Genomic DNA, 11,624 nt, shown 5'->3' with positions numbered 1-11,624 from the left:
GAAAGCTTTTAATAGAAAAAGGAGCATTTTCTGCGGACGTCTGGAAAAATAATTAAGGAAGAGACTAGTGAAATGCTTTGTGGAAAGTGTGGCATTATACGGGGAAGAAACATGGACATTACGACAAAGTGAATAGAAGCGACTAGAAGCATTTGAAATGTGGATATGGAGAAGAATGGAACGTGTGAAATGGATAGACAGAATAAGAAATGAAGCTGTGTTGGAAATAGTGGATGAAGAAATAATGATGCTGAAACTGATCAGGAAGAGAGAAAGAAATTCGTTGGTCACTGGTTGAGAAGAAACTGTCTATTGAAGGATGCACTGGAAGGAATGATGAATGGGAGAAAAGTTCGAGGCAGAAGAAGACATCTAGAAAAAAAATAAAGCAAACAAGAAAAAGTAGCTCATGCAAAGTTAGAGAAGTGAACAGATAAATACAGGGACATCATTTTATTTTTAATTCAATTTTTATTGTACCTGTGTTTTTGAACATACTTCATTCCAACCCCTTCTACTAATGAAGTTTCAACTGTCCTCCACACAGAACCAAGGCCGTATATAGTAAACAGCACTGAGTTAATGAGTATAGTACGTTCCAGAAATATGTTCGCGTTTTCCAGTGACGAAAGAGCTTTCAATATTGAATCATATTTTCGCACAGGTACTGTCATCCGTTTGGCTACGTCGCACCCCGATTTCCCCCACCTGCTTCTGCTCGACCCTCTGTAAAGGCTAGTGGCTGAGATGTCTTAGCTCTTTTCTGAAAACATTAATTTCTGTTAGGAATTGGACGTCTACGTAATATTATACGACTGTTTAAAATAACTTAAATAAAAGGGCCTCGTTAAGTAATTAACTGTCACGTGATTTCCCCCTTTCTACGATCCTGCGACATAGCCACTTGGACGGACAGTAGATAGCATGTCCGAATAATTTTATCTGTGCGGGCCGGGCAGGAGTGAAGACTGAATGTACAGTACGTAAGGTACTCTTTTATAGAGTAGGTACAGAATTATTCAACATGAGTTACTAGTACGAAGGACGAAACTGGTAATTGGAATTATACACAATAGTTTATAGTGCGATAATATGCACAAAAGAACTGAAGCCTGTATCGAAATGAACGGCCACCATTTTGAAACATGTGTTTAAATATCCATATTATGATTATTTTTCAATTTAACTTCATTCTCTATATTGTACGCCAATGTGCTGTAGACAGTATAATATACACTGCATAATGAATACGTTTGCATGGATAACTCAGTTCGAGTAAAACACTCATTGTTAATACAGTACTATATTTTGATAAAACAGAAACCTAATGAAAATTATGAAACTCAAAATTGCGATATTTCCTACTTTAGTATTAGTATTAGTATTTATTTATTTAACCTGGTAGAGATAAGGCCGTCAGGCCGTCCCCTCTACCAGGGGATTACAACTATAATATGAACAATAAAATTACAATTAACATTACATTTACAATTACAATTACAATAAAAATTAAAGTACGACAAGATTACCTGATTAATGAAAGCTAGACATTTCATCATAGAAGTTAAGAACAAAAAATATTTTTGTATTTACTGAATTACAAATTAAATCTACAATAACAAAAATCTATAGTAATGAAATTACCGGATATTGAAATATTTTGTGATAGATTAAGAGAACTATTTACAAGAAACCATGTCTGAACGAGTCTCAATTACTGGCCAAGTGCCTAGTAAGTTTGCGTTTGAATTCAATTTTACTTCAACAGTCCCTGATGCTAGCGGGTAACGAATTCCAGAGTCTTGGCAGGGCTATTGTGAAAGAGGATGAGTATGAGGAGGTGCGATGGGATGGTATTGTCAATATTGTTTCATGGCGAGAGCGTGTGTTCAGATTGTGGTGGGAAGAAAGGTAAGAGATGAACTACTTTTCTTCCCTCCTATATCTAGTAAAGTGATTTGTTTGTATTTTACGCCAGTATCATCGAACTCCAGTGGTGGAAGGGGGTAGCAAAAGTATAGCCAGGTTAATATTAAAAATGTTAGTAGAAATAAAATGATGTTCCTGTACTGTACATCAGTTACATTTATTGGTACATCTTAGCCGCTTAGCGGAATAAAATTATGTTGAAGATTGCAAAGAGCAAATTCATGAATACGTGAAAATACTCATGTTTTCATTTTATAAACAAAAAGACGTCAGATTCTAGAGAATATTCCTCGTTCTCTTTGACGCCTACACACTACAGACTACAACCGAACAACAGGAAGAAATTCCCCAAGCGTAAGTTGAGTGGGTAGTCTATAGTTTTCTGAGCAGAGCAGATTCCTAATACACTGGCATTGAGACACCTCCACTGAGAACACAGGAAGACAGAGGTGCCTAAATCATCGGAATCATGTGACGTGTCATTCACGTATTGCTCGGTAGACTATTTGTTTTATACAATGACGTCGTTAGCTATTAAAGGAGGTTATCAGAAATAGAATGTCATGGATACGTGTTAATGTGGGGTGTGTTTTATAACTGCAAAAAGCAAACAGCAACTTTTACGAGATAAAAATAACTGTAACTTATCTGTCTACAAAAGTAATATTATTTACTAGTCTATATAACAGTTATTTATGGAACAAGTGGATAATCTTGATGATTATGGCATGAGTACGACAATTTTCACAAGTGTCATAATAAAATTTATTTAATGCGGTTTTAGGCGTAATAGATCGACTATTGATCAGATTTTTTGTATTCCACAGATGTTGGAGAAAAATGGGAGTATAAGGGTACAGTGCATCAGTTATTCATAGATTTCAAAAAGGCATATGACTCGGTGAAGATAGAAGATTTATATAACATTTTTATTAAATCTGGTATTCCCAAGAAGCTAGTTCGATTAATTAAAATGTGTCTCAAGAGTCCAAATAGGTCAGTTTCTGTCTGACGCTTTTCCAATTCGCTGCGAATTAAAGCAAGGAGATGCACTATCACCTTTACGTTTTAACTTCGTTGTAGAGCAGCGGTTCCCAAAGAGTGCTCCGCGTAGCCCTTAGGGCTCCGCGAATGATTCTCAGGGGCTCCGTCCGCGGAAGTTATGAAGATGACAAAAATTGCTGCTTCCATCTAATCTCTAGCGGGAAAAAGGAAACTACTTCCATCAAGCGAAAAATACTTTCTGAGAAAGTAGTTTGCGTTCTTCTTGCTACATGGAAGCATTAATATTAGATCTACTCGTCACTGGAACTATCTCGATCTTTCTTGCTTGCCAAGTACTCAAGGATTCTCGAAATTTAGTTTATTTTTTATATACTGGGCAGGCAGCGTTTGTTATTCGTGGTACGTGGAATCTACAATCTATTGACTGTCACGTTACCTCAAAAAAAAATATATATACTGTATATCTGCATGTTAATTTGATAGCAGATGTGTTAGCTAAACTTTCGTTGAACCGGAACTGTGGCTTAAGACGGGCTCCCTAAGACCTAAGAGTCATTAGCCATCAACCAGTGCTCAGTCAAAGGGAGATAACAACAGCTATAACCTTACTTTCAAAGAAGATAGTGCGAATTCCTGGGAATTGAGTTCGGAATATGTTGAACATGATCCTGTCTCAGTGTCTACGATGCCTAGTGTAGAGGTATTGAAAGTAACAAACGAAAATATTGTGATTTATATTTGGACATGAGATTCACTGAGTTTGCTGTCGAACGTCCACAGTGTGTGATATGTAAAAAAGTTTTTCCCAATAGTTCTATGTTCCCTGCCAAGCTTAGATGGCATTTCTCAATTTAAAAATTCACAAATAAAACTGCAGACTACTTCGAAAGAAAAAGTGACGAACTCCGTGCAGTTCAGACAAAATTTCACCTCGTGTAAAAACAAACAACGAGAAAGCCCTGAAACGTCGTACTTGGTTAGTCATGATCAGGCTCTTGCTGGTAAACCTCACCCTTGCTGAAACTCTTATGAAACCACTATTAGTGAAGGTAGTGATGTTCATGGTGGACGAGAACACTGCAAAACTTGATTTCCAGTGTGCCCTTATCAAATAACACTGTGCATAATCGAATCCAGAATATATGAAAAGACGTAAAAGATATAATGATTTCCCGTATCAGTTAAACGAAATTTTCGTTACAACTTGATAAATCCCGATCTTTGCCGGATTAGCTATGTTAATGATATTTGTGCGATATGAATTTTCAGGTTTTTTCATGAAATATTTTGTTCTGTAGCCATTGCCATCCTCTACAAGCGATACTGAATTTTTTCCTTCTTCATTGAAAACTTGAATACCGTAGGACAATTGCAATGACATGTGCACAGATGGAGCAAAGGCCATGGTAGGTCCTGTTGCTGGCGCTATTGCAAGGATCAAGAAAGTTTTAAAAACTGGACAAGTAGTCACTGTATACTTCACCGACACGCCCTCGCAACAAAAAAATGCCAGTGTTATTAAAGCAGGTACTAGAGAACGCCGTCAAAATTATCAACTTTGTTAAAGCACGTCCTTCGCAGTGTAGGCTACTTAAAATCCTGTGTGAAGATATGAGTGGTATACACAAGTCATTGTTAGTAATATTACACACAGAAGAGCGATGGTTGTCGCTCGGTAAAGCTTTGTCCCGATTACATGAACTTCGAACCGAATTTTCTTCACTTTTGAATTACCAGAACAGTTTGCTAGCAGATTATTTGAATGATCAGGAATGGTTGTGCAAATTATGTTACTTGGCAGACATTTTTCAAAAATGAATTCAGCACATACATATAAGGTAAACGGAAGACTATATTCGATGCTGATGACGAAATTGTCGCACTGAAGAAAAAGATAGCATCGTACATAGAAAGCGTCGACAATAAGGATCTCACGTTTCTCATTGACTTCAAACTTTATAAAAGAAAATAACATAACAATGAATGTCTCATTCGTAGCAATAATGAAAGAACACCTTGACAATTTGCTTCAAAATATCAATTCATACTTTCCAAGGGACACTCGGGAATCGATTCTAAAGAAATATGAGTGGATTGTAGATCCATTTCCAGTGATGTCAAAACCAGCAGCCCTCACTGTTTCAGATATGAGGTCCTTATAGACATGGTTTCGAACAGCCACTGTCAGGCATAATTTAAAAGCAAACTATTTCCCAAATTTTGGGCTAAGTTAGGGGAGGATCTTTTGAATTTAAGTTCAAAAGCTAAATTTCTCTCACTGCCTTTTGGTACTGTGTACCTCAGTGCAACGACCCTTTCGAGGCACATGGCTGCAAAAAACAAAATATCGAACTTGCTTGGACAAGAAGACGATATACGTCTTCAACTGACTTCTGTGACGCCGGACATTGACAAACTCTGTCGCAAGAAACAGGCACATTCTTCACATTAACTTCGGGTGTACATGTAACATTGTAACATTTTTTAAATATCTTAACTACTTGTTAATAACATTTTGTAGATTTAAATAAATTATATCCAGTACTTTTTACTATTGTTTCCTTTATTAACATATCACGGCCGCCGAGAAGGGGGGGCAAAGGGGGCGAGTGCATATGGGCCCGTGAGCACTAAGGGCCCGTCAGATTAATTCAGTCTGATTACTTTTTAATATCATGAATAATTATTCGTAGATACACACCGGTACTATAAAATTTTGTAAGAACATTTGTTACATAAATTTGACATATTAACTCAACAATAGTAGAATTAATACAAATTACCACTTCATATGTAAATATTTGACTTTTATGTAATAGAATATCAGTTTCCCGCATTAACGTTCACGGACACGACAATTGAGGGCCCCGACATTTGCCTAACTATCTTCCCGTCACTTATACCGAACACGTTCAATTATTTATTGGCTTGTTCTTTTTAACTACCACCGCTGACCCACCATATGCTAGTGGACTCTCTCAAAACAAAGTCGTAGGATACGTTTCCTTTTCAGTACATTATATGTTTCGTCTCAAAACTTTCGTCTTTTCGTTGTCGTTTGTCTAGTAAATTCTGTTCATTAGTATTACTGGTTATAGTTTAACTGCACAATGGACGAGTACAGGCATAAGTCGGGAGCTGAGAAGCACAAGGAGAGACAGAAAAAATTGGAAGATATTAATATGGGTGCTAGACTGCGTCAAAAATATTATGGAGACATTAACAATGAGATCAGTGATGAGCCAATAAATTTAAAATCAATTCATGCCTCTAATTTAAGGCCAACCCCCTGAAACCTATGAATCTCCTAAATAGTCTGAGGGAATTAAAACTGGACAGTTTATTTCCAACTATTTGCATAGCCATTAGAATGATGTATACAATTCCTGTGACAGTTGCTGATACTGAAAGACCCTTCAGCAAAATGAAGGAAATAAAAAATGTATTCAGATAAACAATGTGTCAAGAACGACTGAGTAACCTTGGCTCCTAAGTCTGGAGAGCGATCTTGCTTGGTCTTTAAATTTTGATGATATAATTGATGATTTTGCATACGTAAAGTCAAGGAGAGTTGTTTTTGATGTCGGACTGCAAGTTAGAAATTACGGGTGTTTAGGAATAATGTTTTATGTATATAATATATATTGTGCTAATGTGGGGTTAGCTTTTATTTACTTTGCAAATAATTATTATGGCTAGGATAATTGGTAACTTGTAATTGTTACTTTTTTTTCAACGGGGGTCCGAGTACAGTATTGCATAGGGACCCATAAATTCTGTCGGTGGCCCTATATATATATATATATATTCATATTCATATTCATACTTCCATATATGTATCGTGTGAAATATGTTTCATAGAACGTAGACAGATAAAATTAAAAAGTAAACATTTCTTGGGGCTCCACGAGAAACTTTTGCTTCAAAAAGGGCTCCGTGGCTGAAAAAGTTTGGGAACCGCTGTTCTAGAGTATGTCATTAGGCAAGTCCAGAAAACAGGCAGGGTTTGGAATTGAACGGTTTACATCAGCTGCTTGTTTATGCGGATGACGTGAATATGTTAGGAGAAAATCCACAAACGATTAGGGAAAATACGGGAATTTTACTTGAAGCAAGTAAAGAGATAGGTTTGGAAATACACCCGGAAAAAGCGAATTATGTGAATATGTCTCGTGACCAGAACATAGTACGAAATGGAAATATAAAAATTGGAGGTTTATTCCTTGAAAAAATGAAAAAAATTCAAATACGTTGGAGCAACAGTAACATATACAAATGATAATCGAGAGGAAATATATATGGGAAATGCCTGTTATTATTCGGTTAAGAAGATTTTGTCATCTAGTCTTTTTTTTAACAAACTGAAAGTTAGAATTTATAAAACAGTTATATTACTGGTTGTTCTATACGGTAGTGAAACTTGCACTCTTACTTGAGAGAGTAACAGAGATTAAGGCTGTTGGAGAATAAGGTGGGGCTGAGGGATGAAGTTACAGGAGAATGGAGAAAGTTACACAACACAGAACTACACGCATTGTATTCTTCACCTAACATAATTAGGAACATGAAATCCAGACGTTTGAGATGGGCAGGGCATGTAGCACGTATGGGCGAATTCAGAAATGCATATCTTAGAGTATTAGTTGGGAGACCTGAGGGAAAAAAAAACCTTTGGGGAAGCCGAGACGTAGATGAGAGGATAATATTAAAATGGCTTTGAGGGAGGTAGGGTATGATGATTGGAAATGGATTAATCTTGCTCAGGATAGGAACCGATGGCGGGCTTATTTAAGGGCGGCAATGAACCTCCAGGTTCTCTAAAAGCCATAAGTAACGGAGTAAGTAATTAATAGACGAAATAAATTATCGTAAGGGACTTTTTTGATCTACATTATTTCTAAGGGCGGTCAGCATAAATATTGTATGCCTTTACTTATTTCATTAGCAATTTGGTCTATATGCATTACTACTTCTACTACAGCTTATCTCCAGCTGGCGCCATTTTCTGCTTTCTTTTATTCAAGCCTCTCCTTTCCCCCAACCAGTACATCGAAAGCTTCTTCCATCCGCAGCATAGTAAACACCATCATTCCATTACAATTAATTTTACACAATACTATAAGGAAGAAGCCAAAATATAAGAATTGTTTAACGTCATAGGAAAAGCATACGTGTAGGTAAAAAATGAGGAAGTACGTTGCGACATAAAATATGTTGATTTAACAATTAAAAAATTTTGTTGAAGGAAAGTCAGGCTCTTTTTTTCAACGGATATGTGAAAATTTTATAAATGCCCTGTTGAACTTTAAAAAAATAAGCATTCTTGAAATCATAAGAATATTTGTGAAGTGACATCATAGTCATTAAAGCGGTATTAGGCGGAATAATTCTTTAACCTTGAAGAGAAATGATGTATAACTTAGTTTAAAATTAAATTTGTGAGTTACCATGAAGAAAATCTGGACTCTCTATTATAGAAAATGGTAACATATGTTACATATAGATATAAAAAAAATCGTCACTTGTAATTTTTCTTATTTTATATCTCGATTCCTCGTCACTTTATGGCGATGCGCTACTGAAATTAAAACCCACAATTTTTTAGCTAAAGAGTTAAAATTTCTACTGAATATGTATATCAATATCATGATCACACATTGTAAATTTCAGTCTTTTCTTATAAACACTTTTTAAAAAATTGAACTCATTTCATTTTTTTTATTTTCTTAGTGAAAATCGTAGTTCTAAAAAAATTATTTTTTTTAAATATAATTTTGTCTTAAAGGTAACACTGTATATTGTGCAATGGACATTAGTAATGCCCTACTATAATTTGTTCATTTCTAAAAAAATAGTAGTTTCTTCAATGTTCAAACATTAAAGGCTGGTCCACAATAAACCGGAAACGGAAACGACAACGAAACCGGAAATATTGTTGAAATAAATGTATTTAAATGTGAGCATTCACTATTTATTTATTTACTTATCTATCTATCTATCTATCTATCTATCTATCTATCTATCTATCTATCTATCTATCTATCTATCTATCTATCTATCTATCTATCTATCTATCTATCTATCTATCTATCTATCTATCTATCTATCTATCTATCTATCTATCTGTCTGTCTGTCTGTCTGTCTGTCTGTCTGTCTGTCTGTCTGTCTGTCTGTCTGTCTGTCTGTCTGTCTGTCTGTCTGTCTGTCTGTCTGTCTGTCTGTCTGTCTATCTATCTATCTATCTATCTATCTATCTATCTACTTATTATTTATCTATTTATTTATTTATTTTGCTAATAATTGTAACACAGAATAAACATAGTATACATCCGATTGAATAAGCTCGAGTTTATTGGCCTAATAATAAAATACAATGTAGCAAAAATTCAATAAAATTACAAAAAAAAATGAATAAAATAATTACAAAACAGGAAATATTAAGACAAGAAGAGTATCAAATCTAAAAGAGAATATAAGGTCGCTTAGGGACATACCGACATGCTAAGGAAAAACGTTAATTTTGAAAACCAATTTTATTATAATTTTTCCCCTAATATGCATGGACATGTTTTCCGTACATTTCACATATCTGGTGTCAATGTCTTCATTTTATTTCCCTGTATTAAAAAAAAAAAACTAAATTAATGCCAAAGTTTATCATGCAGTCTGCTGTCAAAAAATCTGAAATTTAGAATTTATAAAACAGTTATATTACCGGTTGTTCTTTATTGTTGTAAAACTTGGACTCTCACTTTGAGAGAGGAACAGAGGTTAAGGGTGTTTGAGAATAAGGAGCTTAGGAAAATATTTGAGGCTAAGAGGGATGAAGTTACAGGAGAATGGAGAAAGTTACACAACACAGAACTGCATGCATTGTATTCTTCACCTGACGTAATTAGAAACATTAAATCCAGACGTTTGAGGTGGGCAGGGTATGTAGCAAGTATGGGCGAATCCAGAAATGCATATAGTTGGGATGCCGGAGGGAAAGAGACCTTTTGGGAGGCCGAGACGTAGATGGGAGGATAATATTAAAATAGATTTGAGGGAGGTGGGATACGATGGTAGAGAATGGATTAATCTTGCTCAGGATAGGGACCAATGGCGGGCTTATGTGAGGGCGGCAATGAACCTCCGGGTTCCTTAAAAGCCAGTAAGTAAGTAAGTAATGCCAAAGTGTCGACTTCTCCCAAAATGAGGGATATTTCAGCATAATATGACAAACATAGGAAACGCTTTCAAATTAAAAATTTACAACACAAATTTTTCTTCTGAAAAATAAATATTTTGTAACACTCTTACTGACATCGGTCACATGTGAATTTTTCATCGATGTCATTTTTTACACATGCCTCGTGAAACCATTTTTTGGCATTCTCCAACTCACTAAACCCATAGTTCTCGCAATGCCCACTACACGCGACACAATAGACTTTTTCTAGATTGAACTAGCTTCCTTCCCCTACACGCTGTGAATTAGATGGCTTCTTTCTTTGGGAAAGTTTAACTTCTTTATACTGTTTAGTCCCTTTCAACTGTTTCCTATATACTTTTTTTTTTAATGGACGTGACAGGAGCGTTACGATCGGAAAAAACAACTGAATATCACATAGCGTGGTAGGTCTGTTACTATCAACGAGCTAGATACTATAGAGAGGACAAAGACCTCAGAAAGTTGAAGACAATTGAACATTGGTCCGCCATGTTTCGGTTAGTCAAAACAAAGGGGCGTGGCTCGGATGTTGTAGGAAATGACTGTGAACTGAGCTACATATTAAGACTATGTTAATAAGTAAAAAGTAAAATACACACAAAACTTTACGTTTTATAACAGCTGTAGACCTATGTTTATTAGTTTCACTAAATATAGCCCAGATATTAAATGACAAGCTATACTCGATGCAACCAAAGCAAAGCACCTAAAGACGGATGAATTTAATCGGCAGAAGAAAAATAAATAACTTTTTGACTTCGTCACAAATTTAATTACCTTACAGCTCTTCTAACCTAATATGAAATTATGTAATTCAGTGCTCACCAGGTGATTTCAAGAGAGACGACGTATGTAACTAGTAGGAGTAAAATAGAGGAAAGGTAGTGGCGAAAATTAAAAAAAAAAAATCCAGTAATTAAGTTATTGAGAAAAATTCATTTGACATTGGAATTAACACAGAGAACTTTTGAACACTGCAATTATTAAAACTACAAATAACCTCTTAGCATGCAACATAATAATTAAAGAATGACAATAATAGAAAGTTACTCATGATCATAACTCACCACATTTATTGAAACGATAAGATACTTACGATTAACATTGTTATCAGAAACAACAGGAGCCACAGCTAGGTACACTTCTTTTCGCATGATGGAGACATCATGTAGTCTAATATAATTTGAAACAAATATTGTCGCGTGATGGAGACATTGTGTAGTCTAATATAATTTGAAACAAACGTTCTCACACGTGTCTCGCAACTAGGCAGAGGCTTTTTCATCACACACAATTTGTCATTATTTTGAACAATAATGACAAATTGTGTGTGATGCAAGTGCTAACTTTCCTCTTTGTTAACAAAAAGAGCCCTACGCATTAATAAAAAGAAAATTGGAGTAGGCCCTATAAACACAATAAATACTAAACTCTTGATGGTCAAACTTATTAATAGAGATATTTCGCTTAAACTCA

Source organism: Periplaneta americana, chromosome 14, assembly GCF_040183065.1.
Source record: "Periplaneta americana isolate PAMFEO1 chromosome 14, P.americana_PAMFEO1_priV1, whole genome shotgun sequence".
Lineage (NCBI taxonomy): Eukaryota > Metazoa > Arthropoda > Insecta > Blattodea > Blattidae > Periplaneta > Periplaneta americana.
Note: the sequence above shows the minus strand (reverse complement) of the source record.